The sequence below is a fragment of the Camelus bactrianus genome, chromosome 22 (assembly GCF_048773025.1).
Source record: "Camelus bactrianus isolate YW-2024 breed Bactrian camel chromosome 22, ASM4877302v1, whole genome shotgun sequence".
In the NCBI taxonomy this organism is placed as follows: domain Eukaryota; kingdom Metazoa; phylum Chordata; class Mammalia; order Artiodactyla; family Camelidae; genus Camelus; species Camelus bactrianus.
Window position 1 is genome coordinate 567656 of NC_133560.1, and position 23093 is coordinate 590748.

At 38.1% G+C, this 23093-nt stretch overlaps 2 long non-coding RNA genes across 2 annotated transcripts in view; one reads left to right on the plus strand and one right to left on the minus strand.

Annotated features, from left to right (window-relative positions):
• The window catches only part of LOC141574620 (uncharacterized), a 43265-nt gene extending 23461 nt beyond the window's left edge, over positions 1–19804 (minus strand). Inside the window, exon 1 of the long non-coding RNA XR_012501502.1 lies at positions 18241–19804. This is a non-coding gene — a long non-coding RNA (uncharacterized LOC141574620). The remainder of the gene's footprint in view (positions 1–18240) is intronic.
• Positions 472–13869, plus strand: LOC141574619 (uncharacterized). Its single transcript, XR_012501501.1, has 7 exons — positions 472–762; positions 2085–2152; positions 4099–4230; positions 5596–5703; positions 7575–7689; positions 8078–8140; positions 10367–13869. It is a non-coding gene; the product is annotated as an uncharacterized LOC141574619 (long non-coding RNA).
• Positions 19805–23093: the final 3289 nt, after the last annotated feature.

A 23093-nucleotide genomic window follows, 5' to 3' on the forward strand; every position in this document is an offset into this window, starting at 1 on the left:
GAAGAAAAGAGTTCTCTCTGCATATTCCCATGTGTGTGATGGCATTAGTCTTCTTCTGCTGTATTTTTCTAGAATGTGTGTGCGTGTGTGCATGTATGTGTGAGAGAGAAATGTCTTGTCTTTGTCCTAATAGCCACTCTTCTCTCTAGTTTTTTCTCTATCCTCCCCTCCTTTCTTTTTCTTTTTCATCAATATCTTCTCTTTCAAAAAATTCTTGATAAATCAAGTTTCCAACTTCCTCATTTTTAATATGGTAAAGTTACTTGGATCCCCAACGTCAAGGGATCTCATAATTTAATGTCTGTAAGGATTCCCGCCAGGGACACCTTTTAAAAGTACAGATTTCCAGGCCTTACTTTGAGCAGTTCTCTTCCAGTAGATCCAGGGTGAGGCTGAGCATCTCTGAGCATTCCCCCTTCATATTATGGTGCAGGGGATCAGGGGTAGTTTTCCTCTGGGTCTCCGTGCTGTTGCTATGAAAAGTGGCTACAGCATCACTAATATTTTTCTTTCTTGTTTTAATTGCATTAATATTATCAAGCAGTTAATAGCATTTTCTTAAAATTATGGTCAAAGGCATAGGCATTTGATTTATAATGGTATCTGCAAACCACTCTTTTACTGAATTAATTTGTTTTGCTTGTATTTCCACAATTGTAAATGCCGTGAGTTAAGTGACTGCTTTGCTTCAACTACAGGAGAATGTGAAAACACTCCAGGAGAGAGAGGTTGCATATATCAATGCAGACTCATACACAGAAGGTAAATTTTATTTCAGATTGTCATTAAATAGTATACCAGTATTTAAGTCTGTCAACTCCAACTCATAAACTAGGATTATTATCTTTCTATGAGATGCCTCAATAATACCTCCATTTCTCCATTTTACCAGAGAGAACATTATTATGATTCAAATGAATCAATATGATTCATAACTAAGCTATTGATCCTAATTTCTTTAGTATATTTACCATTGGCCTATCTTGGATTACTACTTAAAACTTTAGTACTTTTGACATTCTTCCTGTGGAGCTATTTTTAAAAGTTGGGCTAAAGTATTTCATACAGAAATAGTTCCTGTATGTATTGGAACAACTCTGAAATAAGCACCCACTACAGACTTCCTTTTGACCCTGACATGTGGCATGTGCATCTGTAGGCTTTCATCGTGTTATGGTCATTTCTAGGTAAGTGTCACAGGACACATGTTAGTTACTGACACGCTGTAGTCTAACGTCTTGATATTGAATTGAATGAATGAATAAAAACGTGAACATTATGGCCTTACCACTTCCTTTGCCAAAGACCCCTAGGTACTGCTGCCATAATGAGCAATGGCCCTTACTGTTACTGCAGGAGCTGCGGCCTTAGCAGCAGAATCTGCCTCTGCAGTCTCCTATCCTGAGTGTGTGCTGCAGCCTCTCTGGCTCCTGAAGAGTTATTTCCACCTTGTGTTTTAGTTTTACCCAGACTGTCTGTCTGTCTATTTATCTACCTACCTATCTATCTATTCTAAAATTTTATTTATTTGTTTTTACTGAAGTACATTTGATTTGTAATATTAGTTTCAGGTGTACAGCGAAGTTACACAGTTATATACATATACATATACATTGTTTTTAGATTCTTTTCCATTATAGGTTATTATAAGATACTGAATATAATTCCCTGTGCTATACAGTAGGTCCTTGTTGTTTATCTGTTTCATATATAATAGTGTATATCTGTTAGTCCTGAACTCCTAACATCTCTCTTCCCTTCCCCCTTTCCCCTTGGGTAACCATAGTTTCTTTTCTATGTCGTGAATGTATTTCTGGTTTGTAAATAAGTTCATTTGTATCATTTTTTTGTTTGTTTACATTCCACATATAAGTGATATAATTTGATATTTGTCTTTCTCTGTCTGACATACTTCACTGAATATGATAATCTGTAGGGTCCACCCTATTTTTAATTCTCCAGGAATGATGCCTTCAATTTGAAATCTGTTATATCTTGTTTATAATTAGAAAATAAAGTTAGAATTAAATACAGGTTTGAAGTCCATTTGGAGGTATTAAAATACTCTCTATTTTATTTTGCAGGCAATTATACTCTCAGAGTTGACTGTACACCCCTTCTTTTCCAGTTGGTATATAAACTGACAAAAGAGGTATGTAAGTAGATCTGTCATAATGTTTTTTGATGAGTGGATAAATCAATAACTTTTGTTTTCTAAATTACTAATATTTAAACTGGTGACAGACATAGCTGATTTGTATAAATAACAAATCAGAATGAGCTTTAATACACTACTTATGTGACATAACTATGAGAACAGTAGTGCTAGTCTCTGTTCTAATAATAGTTCCTAATAATTGTATACATTTGTTAAAATGTGCAGGGTCTATTGTTTCATGGGGCAGAGTCTCTTTGATATAACAGAAAGAATACTGAGCTGGGATGGGGAAGCCTTGGCTGTGAAGATTGCCTTGGCTATTCATTCATTCATTCAGCAAGTATTTATTGTGTGGTTACTATGTATCAGGTCCTATGAAATGAATTCTAGCAGCTACAGTGATAAAAGCACAAGGTTTCTGAATCCAAATACTTTATAATCTAGAGAGGCCACAGACCTGTAAATGAGGACTCATACTTCACTTGAATATTGGATACTATATACAGTGGAGGACAGTTGTGGAAGAGAGAAGTTAAAACCCTGGGGTAGCTGGTGAGGTTGGAAAGAACTAGAAGGTGTTCACAGAAGGATTAGTGGTTAGGCTGTAAAATGGAAGGATGTCAAAGTGGGGAGAAGGTTTCTCCTCAGAGGACACAGGACCTAATAAAGACATGGATGTGTGAAAGAACATTTCCCGACCTCTGGGTAATGCAATATAACCTAAATGTAAGGTGTTGGTGAAAAAGCTGGCAAGAAATGGGGCCTGACACATAGGCCTAAGTGTTCATAAATCTGGTGATGAAGAAATTAAAGAATCTTTAACAAGGTTGTATATTATCATTTTTATTCATTAGAAAAATTACTCTGTATCAGTGCATTGAATAGGTTAAGCTGTAGTAAGTCTAAAAGCAAAATGGAAATAATTCCACAATTATTTAGCACACAGGAATTTATAAATACTAGTTATTGATGTAAAAATTACTCTGAAAATGCTAATGCACCCTGAATCTCTAAAAATTATGTGATCTACTCATTGAGTATATGTGTGCTTCATTTAAATAACCCCCCCATTATAGAATTTAACTGTAAAAATATTTCTTTCAAGTAGGTATCACTTAGATGACAGTGGGAAGTAGATGTCACATCTCTGTGGTCCTGTTTCCCAATCGCCCTTCATCTTGCCCTATCCTTTTCACTGTTAGTGTCTTTAACATCTCATCCTCCCAAGTGAGCATCCTCCCATGCCCATCACAACTCCCACCATACTGGGAAGCTTAGGTCCTTGATCCTTTTATTGAAATGTCCCATAAAAACATCTAAAAGCATGCTGTAAAGACAGCCCTTGTTGGGGAATCCTTCTCAGGAGATACATTTACACTCTGTCCTACAGAGGAGGCTCCTGCCTTTATAGGAGGGGTAGTAAGAATTTTAGGGCCAAGAAGGAGAAGCTTAGGTCTATCCCCTTTGTACATTTATTTAATAAGTATTAAAAGTGTAAATGGTTACCATAGTGACAGGATAACTCAAACATAGATTCTGCTATTAGTGTGTTACCTATGTAGCCAGGAGAGACTATGATCAGGAATTTTCAAATCCAAGATAGAGATTAAAATCACCAAAGTGAATACAGATAAAAGTGTGGGAAGCAAAAAATAAATATCTTAGTTTATTATTTTACATGTTGGAATTAAACAGCCTGCTTAATGGGAAATTGCAAGTTTTTTTCCCATTTTAAAGCCTCTTTTATGTTAATTTGAATTTAATTTTCATGCCACTTTATATACAATATATTTGTCTTTCAGAGTTTTTGTTTTAGGTAGTTTTTTTAACAGTTTAACTGGAAAATTAAAATGTATCTTTAGAAGTTACATTATCAGGATGAACTAATTAATTGTCCAGAAGAGAAGAGTGAGATTTTATAATCTTGTTTGATTTGTTAGTGGAAGAATCAGACATCATTCATCTGGAGAAATGCTATTGGTTGCTGAGGGCTCAATCCTGAACTGGATGACTTGATTTAGAGACATTTGGCCCATTGGCTTCACCACCAATTTGTCCATCTCTGAGTGAAGGTGGGAATCCTATTTTCTACAAATGTTCTTTGCTAAACACGTGAGCCTTGTTCCACCTTTGGAGCCTTGTGTAAGTTGGTTTACCTTTCTGCACCTGAATATTCTCATATATAAAATTGGTTTGACCAAGAAAATCATTATGAAACTGTGCTCCAGTGTGGTGCCTCAGCATCTGGTGCAAGGTCAGGGTGGTGGACACTGAATAGGCAAAGCTCTAGCTTCCACACATGACCCCACCTCTTCCTCAGCTGAGTAGTGTCTATTGTATTTATTTTATATAGAAGGTTCCACTGCTGTATCCTTCCCCCACCCTTAAAAAATTAAGAAACCACTGGACTAGACCATCTCTAAGGTCCCCACTTAGCTCTAAACTTTTCACTACTCTCTCTCTCTCTCTCTCTCTATATATATATATATAAAATTAAATGAGGTTTACAAGGAGTAGTTGTGGATGATAATCACAAAAACTGTATTTGAAATCTGAAAGCTTGGGTTCTGCTTCTGATTCAGACCTTTTTAAAAAAATTTTCTTACTTTTAGCAAGTCATTTAACTACTTCTTAGCTTCAATTTTCTGCTCTTTGAGGGCACAGAATTAGATTCTTGAAATAGTCTGTATTCTTCAGGTTTCTAGTGTGTTTTAGAAATATTTGTTAGGGGAGCTAGAACAGACAGGGCTTCCACTTCAGCAGTGCAGTTATGTTTTTACCTTTTTAGAATTAGAGATTGAGAAATCATTTCATTTGAAAACAAAATGATTCCATTTATTTTTTATGAAAAGTTTAAAATCCACAGGATTAGATTATAAATTGCCCTTTATTTCTGAAATTTAATATATTTATGTATACAGATTAAGTGGTACAATGAAGACTGCAGTACAGAATTTCTTTCTCTTATAATATAGTGTGTTAGTTTTCTTTGCTTCATGAAGGAGCTGTATGAAGCTTGTTAATAACAACACAGTATATCTTTGATAGAGTTCAACTTTTCTTCTTCTTTTTTCCTTTTTCTTCTTAGTCTTTCCAAATTAGGATAATTGTGGTCTCTGACTTTTTTCCAGTTACATTTTTAAAATATACTTTTATTTTTTACATTCTACAATCACTTTAGACTTTTGGAATTAATATAAGATAGAGACAGGTAGGCAGACAAAACCAAACACTAAATGATAGTATTTTCTTCTAGGAAGTTAAATTTTGGTTATAATTATGCCAGGGGGGAAAAAAAAACTTCCTAAGACAGTGCAAACTACTGATAACTTTTAAAAACTAAGTCAGTTTATGCGAGTCATGCCTCCTTTCATAAGCATGTCATTATTAACAGGAAGTTTGTTGGCTGTGATTTATTCTGTGTTCCTATTTTACAGGTTTATTTAACGCTTTTGGTGAAAATCATGACAGCCACATAGATTTTAAGGAGATATCCTGTGGGTTATCAGCTTGTTGCAGAGGACCTCTGGCTGAAAGTCAGAAATGTAAGTGTGTTAAACATCACAAAATTTGGAAGCTATACAGAGAAAAAAATTAGCATCCATTCATGTAAAAAATCATCTGATTAAAGCTTGAATTTTCATCCCTTTGGCAAATAGCAATCTCTTGCTGAGGTTTTACTGAGGTCAGTGTAAAGGCTCAATCATCTGTTCTTTTTTACTGTGGAGTAATTTAAGATCTTTGTTATTAATAATGGTTGATTTTCCAGATGAATGTACAATTCATGATAAATGAACTACATCATTCATGATGTGTTTGAAAATGTTAAGAATATAGAAAATATTTTCTGGTAGTCTATATAGAAAATTTGTCTTGCTTAAGTTGAATTCCAACTTATTTTCTAGCACTGTGTATATTGATATTTTATTAGCAAAATTAAATTTATGATAAAACAATTTTATTAAATACTAAATTTATCTTTTAAACCTAGCTAAAATATTATAGCATAATTTATAAGCATATTACATTAATAAATCTTAAACATATTTGGTTAGGAAAATGCAGCAGTTTACATTTAATTGGAACCTAATTCTTATATATTCACTAGGGTCATTATCTCTGCATCTTTGTAAAATACAGCTTCACAAATACTGCATATTTTGGGTATGATACTTAATAGTTCAATATTCTTTAGTAATGTTGTACTGTGATGCACTCAGTTAATTTAATAGCATAATTGTTACACGGGTGTGTGAAGTAGATAATTATTTAATCTTAAAACTTTAGATTTCTTTTATCTTCCCTGATAGTATACCATTACTCTAACCTGGCTTTGTGATAGATTATTTGTTCACATTAAAGTTCTGGTATTAAAGAGGCTGAAGTCTTTTTTTCTCAATTGAGGTTAATTATTGTCTTAAATTTTTTTTAATTTATTTTTTGCCAGTGGACTAGTGGAAGTTAACCAACTAGACTAACTAGCAATTTTGCTGATATTGATGTTAATTAGCAAAGTGCTGATATTTCGGATTTTTAGCTTGTTGTATATAAACTTCATTGAAGATTTGAAATTGTTCTTAGGCAAAAATATTGGGTGCACATTAATTACATTGGAGAGGCAAAATCTTTATACAGTCATCTCTCATTATCTGCTGAGGATTGGTTCTGTGACCCCCTCAGATACCAAATCCATGGATGCTTAAGTCCTTATGTAAAATGGCATAGTATTTGCATATAACCTATGAACATCATCCTGTATACTTTAAATCATCTCTAGGTTACTTGTAATACCTAATATAATGTAATTATTTGTAAATACAATGTAAATGATATGTAAATAGTTGTCAGTGCATAGCAAATTCAAGTTTTGCTTTTGAGAACTTTCTGGGAAAGTTATATATATATATATATATATATATATTTTTTTTTTTTTTTTTGATCTATTGTTTATACCTGTGAATGCAGAACCAATGGATTCAGGGGGCTTACTGTACCAGCTTTTTGTTGATTCTTAATGTAGATGGAATATTTTCAGCATTGTAAGAATCAACTCTGAAGTGATCAGTTTTAAATATTAGAAATTAATTTAAAAGCTTGAATTACCTTCTCAAAATCTGTGAGATATTGTATAGTAACTTGGCCCTTTTTCAGTTTGCAAGAAATTTAACTTTAGATTTAGGTGAAGGATAGAGTTCTCTAAGCTGGCTAATGATATAAGGAGAGAGACTTGTGAAGTGTACAGGAATTCCTACAAGTTCAAAGGACTTTAAGGACACAGTGTCCTCCAGATAAGAACTTAATCCAGAATGTAGTTGTTTGAGGAACTAAGTAATTTTACTAGGGCAGCTTGTAATAAAATGCATTATACTTCAGAATATGAAAGTAATTTCCCTCCATAAGAGTTTCTTTTGTTTAGTTTGATTCAAGGTATTTGATGTTGACGGTGACGGAGTTCTTTCTAGAGTTGAACTGAGAGACACGTGGTTGCACATTTAGAGGTCTGGAAGGACAACTGCACCGATGATATCCTGGTAAAGTCTGATTGCATACATCTTCTTGCATGTAAACTTCCAACAGGAACATAGAGTGAAGAATTTTTTAAAAGAGGTTGAGAAAAAGATTTCTTACTACTTCTAGGTTCTATATTATGCTACTCAAAATATTCATAGCCAAAGATGCAAAATTGGGAAGAGAATTTGCCTTAGAAAATTTAATAAACTGAATGTATTATGTAAAAAAAAATGAAACCACTGGAAAATTGTCATAAATTTTTAAGGTAAACAAGCAATCTATTTCTGTAATTAAAAAAAAAAAATAAAAGAAAAACCTTGACCGAAAATACTTTATACTTCAGCTACTGGCTAATAAAAATGATACCTTCTCCTTCCTAACTACTGATTTGGGTTTCTGGTTTTAAAGGAATTACACGTGGATGTATCCAACATTGTAGAAGACACATAGAATGCGCATGACACCACAAAGGTGAGTCTAGCAGAGACTAATTTATTCTTTTCTAAAAATACATTATATTCTGAATTGCTATACATACCTTACGTATACATACTTGAATCTCTTCTACATCATCCCTGCTAAATGCTTATTTGGACCTGTCGTTACAATACCTCCAAGTTGTCCCTAAGGAAAGCCCATTCCACCTTTAAACAACTCCATTAAGTGTTATTTACATAAAAACATTATATTTTATAAGCTAGGCATTTTATAAAAATTAAGTAGAGACAGCCCTTGCCATCTGTAGTTTATAATCTTTACTTCTCCCATTTTAATACATTATGGTAAGACAAAACTTATATTGAGCAAAAGAAGCCACAGAATAAAAGAACACATTGTACAATTCAATTTATATGAAGTTCTAGAACAGAGACAGAACTAATGTTAATAAGTGTTACAATAGTGATTTTTGAGATGGGTGATTTAACTGGGAAGGACCATAGGATATCTGGGATGATGGAAATTATTTTTTATCTCAATCTGGGTGGTGTATATTGTTTAAAAAAATTTTTTTTTCAATAATATTGGTGAGGGTATGTCCTAAGTTCTTTAATAGCAGCCAGAATAATTGTATAATAGCAGAAATGAGCATGTACTTTACAAAGAATAAAGCCTTGAATTTTTTTAGTTTCACAACATTTATTAAAGATATTATAATAGGTTTGCCTTAATGTCTATGTATCCCTGTGAAACTGAAGATAATCCATATATGTGAGACACATATGAGTTAATTTGACCCTTTCTATTCAAATGTTGACATGTACCAAGTAGCAGATGGTAGGATGTAGACCATAGTGGTCTTATACAGGGTTAGAAAAATAAGTAACATTTTTTTTAATCACAAATCCAGAAGAAATCATCATAGTCTTATTAACTGACACTCAATAGAAATAAATAATAGAAATGAATTTTTCAGGGCTTGATCTTTGTTTGGCAATTCAGATAACCATCTTCATTTACTTTTCTGCCCAAAACTAAGGTAGCCATTTCTATTTGGTATATATGAAAACAGAAACATAGGAAAGTTTCTTTTAGGAAATAACTTATGTAGAGATACAATTTCCATTGCCTTTTTTCTGGGTGTTTGATAAGTATGGAGGTTATCATTGCTGTCTATTTTTGTGTAAGACTGAGTTACTTCTTATGACTGTAATTTTGAACATTAAAAAAAAGATCATTTAGCTGCTCCATCTCCGTGTAACCATAATAATGAAATGGTAAAAATTTAGAATACAATTTGGACCTTTCAACCAAACCTATTACCCATATTCACTGGTGACTAGACTGTGACAATATTACCCATTATTTTGTACCATTACATTGGTATTAATATACTTTAATGGAAGTTGCATCATGAAAGCCAATAAGTACCATCACAGTGCTTTAAAATATTTTCTTATAATAAATGGTATTATATATTGAAGGAATACATGAATATCATTAATAATAAATAATATTAAGTATCATTAAATAATAAATCATTAAATAATAAAAATATAATTAAGTAATAAAAGCTAAGAACATTATTATTCATCTAGGATTGTTAAGGTGATTGTTCAAAGCATGAAGTAAGAGGCATTTGGTTATATTTTTGCCTCCCAAGAAATAGTCTACTGTATATAAATGTAATTTTTGGTACACTTTGACACCAAAAAAAAAAAAAAATACTGCTTTACTCAACTTGTGAAAGTAATGTTAAATTTTATTTTGAGGAAATGTTAATATAGATACTCATTTATTATATATATTTAGTTCTTTTAAATCTCTTAGGAAGTCTAATAATGCCAGATGTTTTAAAGAAGATCTTAGAAAATTGTTAGAGTCAAAGGGCATAATCCAGAGAGTTTGGAAAAATGCTTTCAAAGTTAGTAAATAATCCTTTTTCTCTACCCAGAACCTTTTGTGGGTTCTGTTAGTAAACTTCACCTTGAACAAGAAGATACTGTGAGTTATTTCCCAGGTCTTACTGGAGGAAGATTTTTGGTGATAAATTACCCAAGTTATGATTCACTACTTCAGAGTTTGGTTACTTTTGAACTTATTTTTGCTGGCCTACTTTTAGATGAACACATAGCATCTACATTAAATCATTAGTTTTCTTTCAGGCAAATGACCATTGCAAGTTTAATAAAATATTTTATTCAAATAATATAAGAAAATGAAGATTTAAGATGTTCTTAAATATTGTTTCTCTTTCAGAATGGCCATCTTAACTCTAGAAGAATATCAGATCTGGAGTGTGAAAAATGTTCTTGCCAATGAGTTTTTGAATCTACTTTTCCAGGTATGTTTAAGGTAAATGACAGAGACCGAGGGCAGTGGTACCAGTAGTTCTACATCTTTTCCATTATGTAGTAGTTAGACAACTAGACTACAAACCATATATTGTCAAAAGAACTGCATTAACCTGTACACCACCTGCAGATGGTAAGTTAGAGCATGAGTGCTTCTCAGAGTCACAAAGTGCATGATAGGAAAGTAGAGTATAGCTGATAATGTTTATCTTAATAACTCATGATAGAGCAGATTATAAACACATAGAAAAGAATTTAAAATGTAAAAGCCATTATAATTTGCTATTTTTCTTTACTTTTTTTTTTTTTTTTTAAGACCCTTCCTAACAAGTAACGCAGTGTGGACAGAGACATAGATCATAAGTTGGCAGCTGTAAATTTTTCACAAAGTATACAATCTTTCCAGTTAGGAGGTTATTTTAGATGCAAAGCTGTTTCTTAATTTTCTTTTTTTTCTTTCTTTCTTTCTTTTTTTTCTTTTTTTAAATTTAATTCTTTAGAAGGCCCAAAAAAGATTGAAGGAGAAAGGAGGAAAGAAAAGCTGTCAGGGGTGAACATGAAATCATAAAACTTGCCAGATTTTAACTATTTTCCCAGTTAAAGTAGTTCTCTTTGCTCCAATTTAAAGAAACAACTTATAGTTCCCATTTTTCATAGTTCTTCATAAATATATGTTGATTTAATAGTATTTTACAGGGTGTGAGTAGGGACAGACTGGAAGTTCAAGATTTGTAAATACTGACAGTATATATAGAATAGATAAACAAGTTTATACTGTATAGCACAGGGAAATATATTCAAGATTTTGTAGTAGCTCATGGTGAAAAAATATGAAAACAAATATATGTATATTCATAAAGGACTGAAAAATTGTGCTGTACACCGGAAATTGACACAACATTGTAAACGGACTATAACTCAGTAAAAAAATAAAAATAAAGGTAAAACTGTTAGAACACTATAAAAAAAGTAGTATTTTAGATTTTTCTTATTTTATTCTCCTTTTCTTATAAAAGCACCCCTATGAAGATCAATAAGACTTGATATCTTTATATCTATCATGATCCTCCATTGTAAATACAGAGTAACCTGCCTGTGACACAGCTATGTTAGAATAAATGAAAATTGAACTCTTCCTGACAGCTAATAACTAATGTATATTTAAAGCATATGAAATCTGATAAGCCTATGATACCCATTTAAATCAATCAGTTGCTCTACTGTCAGTTATCAGCCAGGATCTAAGTTGATGTCTTTATAAAACATAAATACATATAAAAATAATATAAACCTACTGTAAAGAGAAATGACTTGCTTAGTAATATGAAAATGATGCAGCTATTTTAATCTCATTTAAAATGATATCCTCAATTACTTTAAGTTATCATTAATTATATAAACATTTTGACCACTTAAGTTTGTGTCTGAGTCATCTTGCAGCTCTTACATAGCAAAGCATTTTGAACTTTTATATTGCCTTTCCTATTTTCTCATGCTTATCAGGGAATTGCATAGGCACTATTTTTTCTATGACTCTATAAACAGATGTATGCCTGAGATTTTCTTTTGTGTCTCAGTGTCTCTAGCATTATATTACTGACAGATTTTTTGTTGGTTATCAATCTAATTTTTTTCTTGGTATATATAGTCCTTTCAAATATATATATATATATATGTAGTCAGTTTACACTGTTGTGTCAATTTCTGGTGTACAGCACAATGCTTCACTCATACATGAACATACATATATTCATTTTCATACTCTTTTTCACCATAAGTTACTACAAAACAATATTGGATATAGTTCCCTGTGCTATACAGTATGAACTTGTTTATAAATTGGGAGTTTGATTTGCAGGTACTAAATATTAACATTACATTTTATGATGCTCACTTTATCCCATATTCAGATATGCTTTTAAAACTTTATGTTCACTTAATATATAAGTAAGCAGACTTACTCTAAATTGTTTTATTTTCTGTCTGTTTCTAAAATAGAATTAGCTAGTAAATTCAGTGATAAAAGCTTGAATTATACTTTTATTTTATTTGCCAAGATCCCACTCCTGGCTGACCATTTTGGGTATTTAAGTATAAAGTAAGTAAATGTCAGTAGAATTAGGAAACCATTCCTGTGGTAATATTATTTTCAGTCCTTTCAAATAAACTCAGTGCCCAATATTTTGCAGAGGAAGCATTCTAAACATGATCAGGGTCTTCTATCTTGTACGTTAGTCATAAAGTGTCAAATGTTAAACAGTTTGATAAACAGAATAGTGCACCACACTGACCCATACCTATATCCATGCTCTAATCCTGAAATCTGTGAATATGTTATTTTACATGGCAAAGGGGATTTTGCAGATGTATCAGGTTAAGGACTCTGAGACAGGGAGATTAGCCTGGATTATCTACATGGGCCTAGTCTAACAACAGGAGTCCTTAAAAATTGAAAATCTTTCCCAGCTGTGGTCAGAAAGATATGACTTTGGAAGAGGGATTAGAAAGCTGTAAAGCTGTTAGCTTTGAAGATAGAGGAAGGGCCATGGGTAAAGAAGTGTGGGTGAACTCTAGAAGCTGAAAAAGACAAGGAAATACATTCTTCCTTTGACCTACAGAAGGGCATAGTGCTGCTGACATATTGATTTTTAGCCAAGTGGTACCTGTTCCTGACGACCTACAGAACCATAAAACAATAAGTTTGTGTTGCTTTAAGCTGCAAAATTTGTGATAATTTGTTACAGCAGTGATAAAAATAAGTATAGGGGAGATAATCCAAATTTATGGATTGGAGGGCTCAACATTTTAAAGATGTCAGTTCCCCTTCAACTGATTCAAAGATTTATATGTGCACATCAAAATCCCAAAAGTTAATTGTTGTTACTGTTTTTTTGTAGAACTTGACAAGCTGATTCTAAATACATAGAGAAGGGTGAAGGGCCAATAGCCAAGATGATATTAAAGAACAATGTTAAAGGACTTATTATAAAACAATATTAAGTCTATGTGATAACTACCTAAAGTTAGACATGTAGACCAATGGAACAGTATTGAATTAAACCCTGTACCATACATGAACAGTAATTTTAGATAGATTATAAATCTAATAAATTTGAAACATAAAGCAAAGCATCTGGGGGAGGGTAAAGCTCAGGTGGAATGTGTGCTTAGCATGCATAAGGTCTTGGGTTCAACTCCCAGTACCTCCATTAAAATAAATAACCTAATCCCCCACCAAAATAAAGCATCTAGAAAATAGTGTAGGAGATATTTTAATGACTTTGAAGTGGCAAAGATTTCTTAAACAGGACACAGCACTAAACATAAAAGAAGAGTTTTAAGTTGGACTTCAGTAAAATTAAGAATTATCATTATCAAGAGATACCATTAAGAAAGTGAGAAGCTAAGCCACACGGTGGGAAAATATATTTGCTATACCTATATCCAACAAAAGACTTGTATCTAGGGCATATAAAGAACAAAAACCAGTGGAGAAAAAGGCAGAACCTTAATATTAAAATGTGCAAAAAAATTGAACAGGTGCTTCTCACACACAAAAAAAAATCCACATAAGCTATGAAAAGGGGCTGACCTCTTTAGTAGTAATGGAAATACGTACTAAACCCACACTTGTAACACCATTAGACATCCACTAGAATAGTTAGTTGTTAAGTGATATGAAGCATTGGTGAGGGCAACAAGCAATGGGGACTCTTACACATGGCCAGTGGGAATATAAATTCTTATAAATACTTTGGAAATAGGCTTTTTGAATGAAAGTTATATATGTATATGTGTGTGTGTATATGTGTACACACACACACACACACACACCCTATTACCAAGGGTAACCCATGTGTGTACCCTTCAGAAACTTCTACATCTGAGCACCAAAGGACATCCAGAAAATTCTCATAATCACTATTTGTTATACCCCCAAATAGAAAATGACCCACTTTTCAACAATACATGACCATAAGTGGTGGCACATGCATACAAGTTGTATACTTTAAAGCAATAAAAATAAATATACTAGTTTACAGAAAACACTAGTGGATGAATCTTACATAATTTTGAGTGGAAAGTATGGGACCAAAAATTTCAAAAGCAAAAAAGCCAATCCATTGTGGCTGAATTTAGGATGGTGAGTCCATCAAAGGGGTGCCGTAGTATCTGGGAAGAAACCCAAAGTGGAACAGCAATGTTCTGTTTCTTGACTGGATGAAGGTTACATAGATGTGTTTACTTTGTGAAAAATCACTGAGCTGCATACTTAAGATGTGTTCACATTTAAGCATGTATATTATATTTGCATTTTTTAAAAAAATGTTTGCTTGCAAAAAAAGATATCCAAAGCCTAAGTGTTTATTAGTAGGAGGATGGATAAAACAAATGATAGTATATTCAAATAATGGAATACTATTCAACAATAAAAAAGAATCAACTACTGATACAAGGATGAACCTCAAAAGCCTAATTTATACATCTCATTGTCAGGTAAATTTTAACTCAGAAGGTAAACAAAACTGTAAACAGGCATGTGCCCTGGGGGGAGGGGTGCTTTAGCCTTTGTCTCCTCAGACCTGTGCCATTACTGGCACATCCCGCAAGAAGAGAGGCAGGGCTCAGCCACAGCTACCATCTCCTCCTGTGCATAGTGCCCGGGCGGGGGGGGGGCTGAGGCCTGAATCTGCACATGGGGGCTCCACAACCTCCTAGGCAGGACTGAGACTTGTTTATAGCCTGAGGCAGGGAGGATCTTTCTACCCTGACACCTCAGAGAACTTGTGCTGCCAAGAGAAACAAGGAGCTCAGATTTGGCACAGAGCGTAGGCGGGGCTGTTCCGCGGTCTTCCCCGAGCCCACCTACAGACCGCCTACCCGAGGCAGAGCAGGCAGCTGCACAGAGCAGCGGAGTGACCAGCACCAGGAGAGGGCACAGCACCTGACCACGGTGCTGGGATGGGGTGTGATCTGCCCACCTGCCTCCCCCTGAGCACAGCATCTGACTGTGGCATCAGGAGGGGGAGTGACCTGCCTGCCCACTGGGTAAGAGCTCAGCTCCTGACCTAGTGTTAGGAGGGGGCACAATCTGCTAGCCAACAGCCACTGAGAGCAGCACAGATGAGGGCGCCAACAGAAGGCCTATGAAACAGCAAGCTGAGTTCGCGAAGCAGGGCGAAGACACAAAGACCTCTCGATCAAATCATTAAGGGCACACCATCTCCAGGTTAAGTAGGTAACTGATACTCCTTAAGCCACGGTGCCAGAGAGATATGAGCAATGTGAAGAAGCAGAGAAACCACTCCCAATTAAAAGATCAAGAGAAATCCCCTGAAAGCATGATCAAGGAAATAGACATTGATGGCCTACTAGATCAAGATTTCAAGAAAAGAGTGATCAAAGTACTGAAGGAACTAAAAGAAATAGGGTTTAGGGATATAAAATATGTCAAAAATGAAATAGAAACTATAGAGAAGAACCAAGTAGAATTAGTAAACTCATTGGCTGAGATGAGACCTGACCTAAAGGCTGTGCAAAGCAGACTAGAAAATACAGAAGAACAAATATGTGATCTAGAAGACAGGACAACAGGAAGCACCCAATCAGAACAGCTGAGAGAAAAACAAATAAAAAACAATGAAAACAATATATGGGACCTATGGGGTAATATAAAGTGTGCCAATCTATGCATAATAGGAGTTCCAGAAGGGGGAAGAGAACAAAGGGGATTGAAAAGGTATGGGAAGGACTCATGACTGAAAACTTCCCAAACCTAAAGAAGGAATCATATCCAAGCACAGGAGGCTCAGAGGGTCCCAAACAGGAAGAACCCAAACAGACCCACACCAAGGCACATCCTAATCAAGATAGCCAGAGTCAAGGATAAAGGAATGATCCTAAAGGAAGCAAGAGAAAAACAGAGTGAGTTACAAGGGAACCCCCATAAGGTTTTCAGCTGATTTCTCTACACTGTTTACAACAGCTAAGACATGGAAACAGCCTAAAATGTCCATCAACAGATGACTGGATAAAGATGTGGGATATTTATATGATGGGATACTATTCAGCCACAAAAACTGACAACATAACGCCATTTGCAGAGACATGGATGCTCCTGGAGAATGTTATTCTAGGTGGAGCAGAACAGAAAGAGAAAGAGGAATACCATATGAGATCACTCATGTGTGGAATCTTAAATATATGCAAGATCTTGTGGTAACTCACAGCAAAAAAAAAAAGTGACAATGAATATATGTACGTTCATGTATAACTGAAAAATTGTGCTCTACACTGGAATTTGTCATAACATTGTAAAATGACTATTACTCAATAAAGAATGTTTAAAAATAAAATAAAATATAACCTTTAAAATACTGTATAATGAGAGGTGTGATGTTCTAGTATCTGTACTAAGAAGTACGTTAGACACACATAAGAATAGCCAATGTTCAGAAAGATCACATGTTATCAGCTACCACCCCATGCAAATTAATGGCATTTAGTAGATATTCATATATGTGTGTACATATATAAAATGTGTATTAGTATATATGTAAATCAAATAAAATAATTATATTATAATCTAATGTAAAATCATATCAGCAAGCACACTGTGCTGACATAAGTGTCTTGGTGTAAACAGATTACAATTTTTCATTGAGTTGTCATAATGGGATAATATTGTGAACCAAGTGGAAATTGTAAAAAAGTGTTATCCAAAAAAAAAAAAAAAAAATCCTGACTACATGAAAAGATGCACAGTTACTATAAGGACTCTCCCCTTATTTACTATCAGTGTCAGAAAGTCTCTTGGAATAAGTTAGCAGAATTAAAAACTCTAAAAAGACACAAGAATGCACTCTCTGTTAAAGAAACTAAAAGAAAAAACAAATGAATGGACAATTAAGATCCTACAGATAAAAATACCAATTTTTATGGGAAATAGCCTTAATATAAAAAATGAGATTATATTCTAATTTCACTTTTTGAATAAAGATATACAAAATTTAGCTGAATACTTTCGTATTTTGCACTTATGAAGAAAAAATGTATTTGCAATGAAAAAGCAGCCATTATCCTGCCTTTTGAGTATTCTAAAGTTTTAGGTTTGAATATATTTCATCTTAAATGGTCTTAAGCACTATGCACTGGTTGGTGTTTTAAAAATACCACTGTGTGTGGAACTTCTAAAAGTGATTCAAAAAAATTTATATTTTTGTAATAATTTAGTAACGGCCCGGATATTATTTTTAACAAGACTACTCACCATGGAATGCTGCAAGATTTTTTCAATGAGTTTATATTCACACATGTTGAAGATTGTCACTATATTATGAGAAAATGTCAACCATGGCAGTATTTTGACTTGAAAACGAGATAAGATGAGAAGCATATTTTAAGTATAAAATAAATGATTGCATGCCTTTAAAGACAAGAAAGTAAAAGCATGATAAACTCTGACTTTGACACACTTAAAATATAAAAATTAACATAATGTGATTTTACACACTTCTCTTTAACTCTTACAGTACTTTCTCAGCCCCTTTCCCATTACACCTGCGTCCCCGCTCCTGACCCGCGCGGTGTACACACCTCCAATCACACGGGGGAAGGGAGACCCGGGCGGTGAGGACCAGGGGCGCGGACACTCACACCCGCATCCCGGCTCCTGACCCTTAGTGTACACACCCCCGATCACACGGGGGAGCGGGGACCCGGGCAGTGAGGACCAGGGGCACGGACACTCCAGCGGCCCGGATGGACGCGGACACTCACCCGCTCCCGGCGGGCTAGGAGAATAGTCGAAGCGGGCCCGCCAGCGCACCCGTCCCCTCCTGCCCAGCCGGCCGGGGCCCCAGCTCGGTCAGGTCCACACACACCCCGGCAGGAAGCGGGCTCAGGCCGTGGGAAACCGGCGTAACTTCAGACAGCGTGTGGGGAGCGTACTCCTCCCGCGGACACGCAGGCAGCGCTGTCCCGGAGCTTCCATGGCGCCGCCTGCTCAGTCCTGAGGAAAACAAGCTCCGCCCCCAAGGGAAGACGCTGGCTGCTTACGCGAACTGCGCATGCGCACCGCCACCTAAGACACGCTGGCTTCGCGCGCCCCCTGCAGGTCCTCGAGGGCGGTGCAGGATACTCAGAACTCACTGTAGAACACATGACCCCTCCCAGCCAGGATGCTAAATCACTGGAAATCTCAGTGCCCTGGCCTCTTTGTTGATGGCACTGGCGATGCTCTCATCCAGCCATGCCTGCTCTCTTGCCTGACACATGCCTCAGTCCTTGGAATCCCACCTGAATCAGATTCTGTTCTGGAGGAAGGAGAGGTGCAGAAGAATCTCAAAATTCCAAACTTAGAAGATGATCAGGAACCCAAACTCAACTCTGTCAACTCCCTGGGGTCCCCTGAGGAGTGTGGTTTTCTCAGACCATCTGCCCTGTGTCAGGAGCAGACCAAGCCTCAGGTAGCTTAGAGAGACTATCATGCAGCACATGCTTTGGACGGTTCTCAGTTCTGACCTGCATGATCTTGAGACCCTTTTGTAACTCCTAACACTGTTTTCTCATACCTATAGTGATGGTTATTGATGACTGAGTTAATCCTCTTACAATGCTGAGGTGCTGTTGTTCCTTGGATAACCGAATATTTTGAAGGGATCAACTGTTTATCACTTCCCCCTAATTAAGTATGTTTTTAAAACTAGAAATGTTTCAGGGGGCACTCAGGTCCTCCTTTTGCACCAGTTCCTGGTGTTGGCAGTTTCTGCTCTGAGCTCCAGATCCTGATCCTGCCGGTGGTCTATGGTGATGCCAGTGTGTACATGCTCTTCCTTGTGCACTGGTGTGGAAAGGAGGCAGCCCTTCCCCTACATGAGGCTGCAACATGCTGACACTCAAAGCAGGCACAATGAAGAATCAGCTAGAGTTCCTGGTACCAGCTGTCCCAGGTAGAATCATCACCTTCACCACAGTGTTCCTGTGCTCCTATCAGGCCTTCACTACTCCCAGCAGGCCATGCATGAGCAGTGTGACAGGTGACTGCCTGTCCCAGCACAGCATGGTGGTGATGATCCCACCTTATCTGTTTGTCTTTGGAGTGTCCCCACACCTCTCTGAGCTTCACTTTGCTCTTCTCACAGGCAGGCTTGTACAGGCATGAACCTCACAGGATTATGGTAGGTAGTCATGGTAGCTGCTCACCCAGTGGCAGGCTCTGCCGAGAGGGCTGCTGGGAGTGCTGTGTGTCTTCACACTTGTCCTTCACTCTCCCCAATGAAAACACTCTTGGCCTTATCCTTCCCTGGCCTGTGGCCTTTCTGTGTTTGCAAAAGAACATGGAAACAATCTGCAAAGAAGTTTTGAGGTTCTGTCCATCTGGTCCATGAAATGCTGACTCTGCTAGATGTGCTGTTGGGTGGGCTCTCATGGGAGAGTCTTGGGCAGGACTTCCCTTGGCAATAAGCTGCCCCACCCAGGCCTTTCCATGATCCAGACTCCTGGGACCAGGGTGCAAATCCCCAGCTCCCCACTTGTCAACAATGTGACCTGGGCAACATTCTCAAACCCAAGCTTTGTCCACCCAAGGTCAGCAGAAATGGGGGATGACAGGATGTCCTGCACAGAGTGTCTGTGCAGATTAAGTGAGGTAGAACAGACAGAAGTGGTGGGGCCTGGCCCATTGGTTGGCAGAAGGGAGCTCACCATGTGCAGCTATTTCCGCGGGTCACCCAGCAATCTGCCCAGAGGCTTAGCCACTCCATCACTATCATGTATCTGAAGTCCACTTAACCACATGGGAGAGAAACAAACACATATTCTGAGTGTAGCTGCCACAGGAAAAAGTGCATCTGAGCGGGGAGTAATACCAGAGGGTGATCAGGATGGTGGAAGATGCCCCCTTGGGTTGAGCAGAGTGGAGCTGCCCTCTGGAGCCTGGGGTTAGTGAGGATGGGCTTGTAGAAATGCCCCTCTCCTTTACCCATCAATGCTGGGTCCTGCGGGTACTGAGTCCCCCAATCGGTGTGCTGCTAGTGCCCTCAGCACAGAGAAAAACCCAGGGGTTCCCACAAGGTTTCGGCCACGTCCTCTGCTTCCTGAACTCCCATTCTGGTGACCCCACCTGGGATGCAGAGATGAGGTGAGGCAGGGGCTTGTGCTGTCAACACCACTGCTCTACCCTGGGAATCTGACACACAGTAGGTGCTCGGTAAGTCATTGTTGAATGAACAGCAATACTGGGTCAAGTTTCTGTGGGTGTCTGTGCCCCCAGATCAGGGACCCCTCAGGGCCCACCTCACAAGTGACATGAAAATAATAATGCCACCAGGAGCAATAACAGTTCCTCAGAATAAGTGGGCTTTTCCAAGAACTCTCCACCTGTTGCAAAGGCCTCCCAGCAGGGAAGTGGGCTGTCAGGGGCAACACTGCACTCTCCACTGTAACAAGGAGAAAGCCAAGGGCCACAGAGGAGTGCCTTTCCAGTGTCACTGCTCACTTTCCCACCTTTTGGGAGACTGGGAGGCTTTTCTAATACATTCTGGCTCTGAAGCCCCAGTATTGTTTGGACATGCCTCCCTCCCTGGAGCAGGGAACCACTAAGTGACCTGTCACTTGTCACCAAGCAGACAGGCTCATTTCAGCTCATTGTGCCACCTGCAGTTTGTGCTAGTAGCAGGATCCTCTGGGAGACATCACACTCTCCCAACCTGAAAACAGGTGAACAGCTCAAAGGTTTCCTGGAGAGGATGGTCACATGGCCTTGATCTGGCCAATCAGCATTTTCCATCCTCCCTGGCCACTGTGATTGGCTCAGGGCTGGGCACCAGCCCAATCAGGCTCCACGGAGGTCAGGCCTAGTTGCTGGAATCCTGGGAGCAGAGAAGTTCTATTTCAGTTGGGAGTTGAGGGGTGGTGATGTCAGCCTGTGGCAGTTGGTGACTATCTTGCTCTCGTAAAGGCAGAGCCATGTGAAGATGACACCAGTGGCAGAGCCCAGAGGTGGGGAAGGATGACTTCTGCTGATGTCACTGAGCACCAGGTACAGCCCTGCCTGAAGCTATCTCCCTGTGGATGTCTCAGTTAGGTAAGTCATTCTCTCCTGCCCTGTTTGCTTCTTTAAGCCACTTTGGTTTTCTGTCACTGGTTTTAAGAAAAAGTTTGACTATTCCTTCAAGCTGGCTAAATGGAGACCCTGGAAATGCAACAGTGTGGTGACAGGCAACAATGTGGCTAATAGACTCCAGAGGCCTCTGTTCAAACAGGGGATTGTAAATGACAAGGGATAGTACACATGGCCTCAGTGAACAGATTTGCTAGTGGTAGCTCGCAGTTCCTGGATATTAGAGTGCGTGCACTCAGCCAAGTCTCAGCCCTGCTCTCACACCTGCTAACTCATACATCTCCTCTCCCACCTGCCCGGCCTAGGGGGGCTGGACACCCCCGGTCACCTGAAACAGCCCAGGGCTTTGTGTTGTAATTTACACAGGCTGCCCCCACTTCTGAGGGTGAGGGTGACTGGGTTCAAGTTTACAGAGAAAACAGACTAGACGGTCTCACTGGTGAGCTGTGGGGGTGGGAACCCAATCTACCATCTGACCTATGACTTCAGAGTGGATAGCCTCCCCACCCTCAGCCAGGATGCTTGCTAAGCCTAGGGGCTCAGGAGTCCTGCTCCCTCCAGCACCCCTCCTGGAGGTGAGAGTGGGGGGGCTCTGCCCTATACAAAATTCACCCCTGCAGGGGCACACGTGTGACCTCACATTCTGTTATCCCTTCCTTATGACCTGGACCTCCTTGGCAGGGCATGAGAGGTGCCTTGATGTGTGAGAACTGCAGTTCATGGGTGCACATGTGGGCAGGTGCACCATGACTGAGAGGACAGCACCCCAATTTAAGCCCCCTCCATGCTCAGATGATTACATCCTGGAATTGAGGGGTTCCCAGGGGTCAGGTGGCCAATTCTGGCCTTAGGGGCAAATTCTTATCACCCAGGAGGCTAATTTTTAAATTAAATTACACATTTACAATTCAATAGTCAAGCCCCTTTCTCAGCAGCCTTGTAGCCTCTCAGCTTTTACCCCTCGCTGTGACCATGTTCTTAGCTTCAAATTGAGTGCCATTATGGACATGAACATGTCCCTGTCATGTGTCACCTTCAGAGTAAGGGGCCACCCAAAACTCCCCTCCCTTCCCCTTGTCGATACCTCCACACAGGGAGTAGGGCCCTTTCGATGCAGTTGTGCAAATGTGTGAGCTAAGGGTTTAGAATGACCAGGCTAGGAGGGGTCTGCCCCACATGGCAGGGCAGGTGGGCTGGCAGGGGGTGATGGTTCACTTGTAAAACTCAGCTGGTGTCAGGCAGCGACAACAGACTGGCAGCCAAGGGCTCAGCTGGTGCAGAGTAAGCGGATTAAATGTGTTCACCCAGACGCCTCGGGGATGGCAGCCCTGGAGTAAGACTACAAGTGAGGAAGGTGAAGGGTCCCCAGTGCCTGGACCTCCACCTTCTAAAAATCAGGACTGAGATGTGGCTTTGAAATCAGAACACTGGGGTTCAAAGCTTCCCCCACCACTTGGTCAATAATTCAAAGCAAATGAGCCTCAGTTTTCTCATGTGTAAAATCGGAACA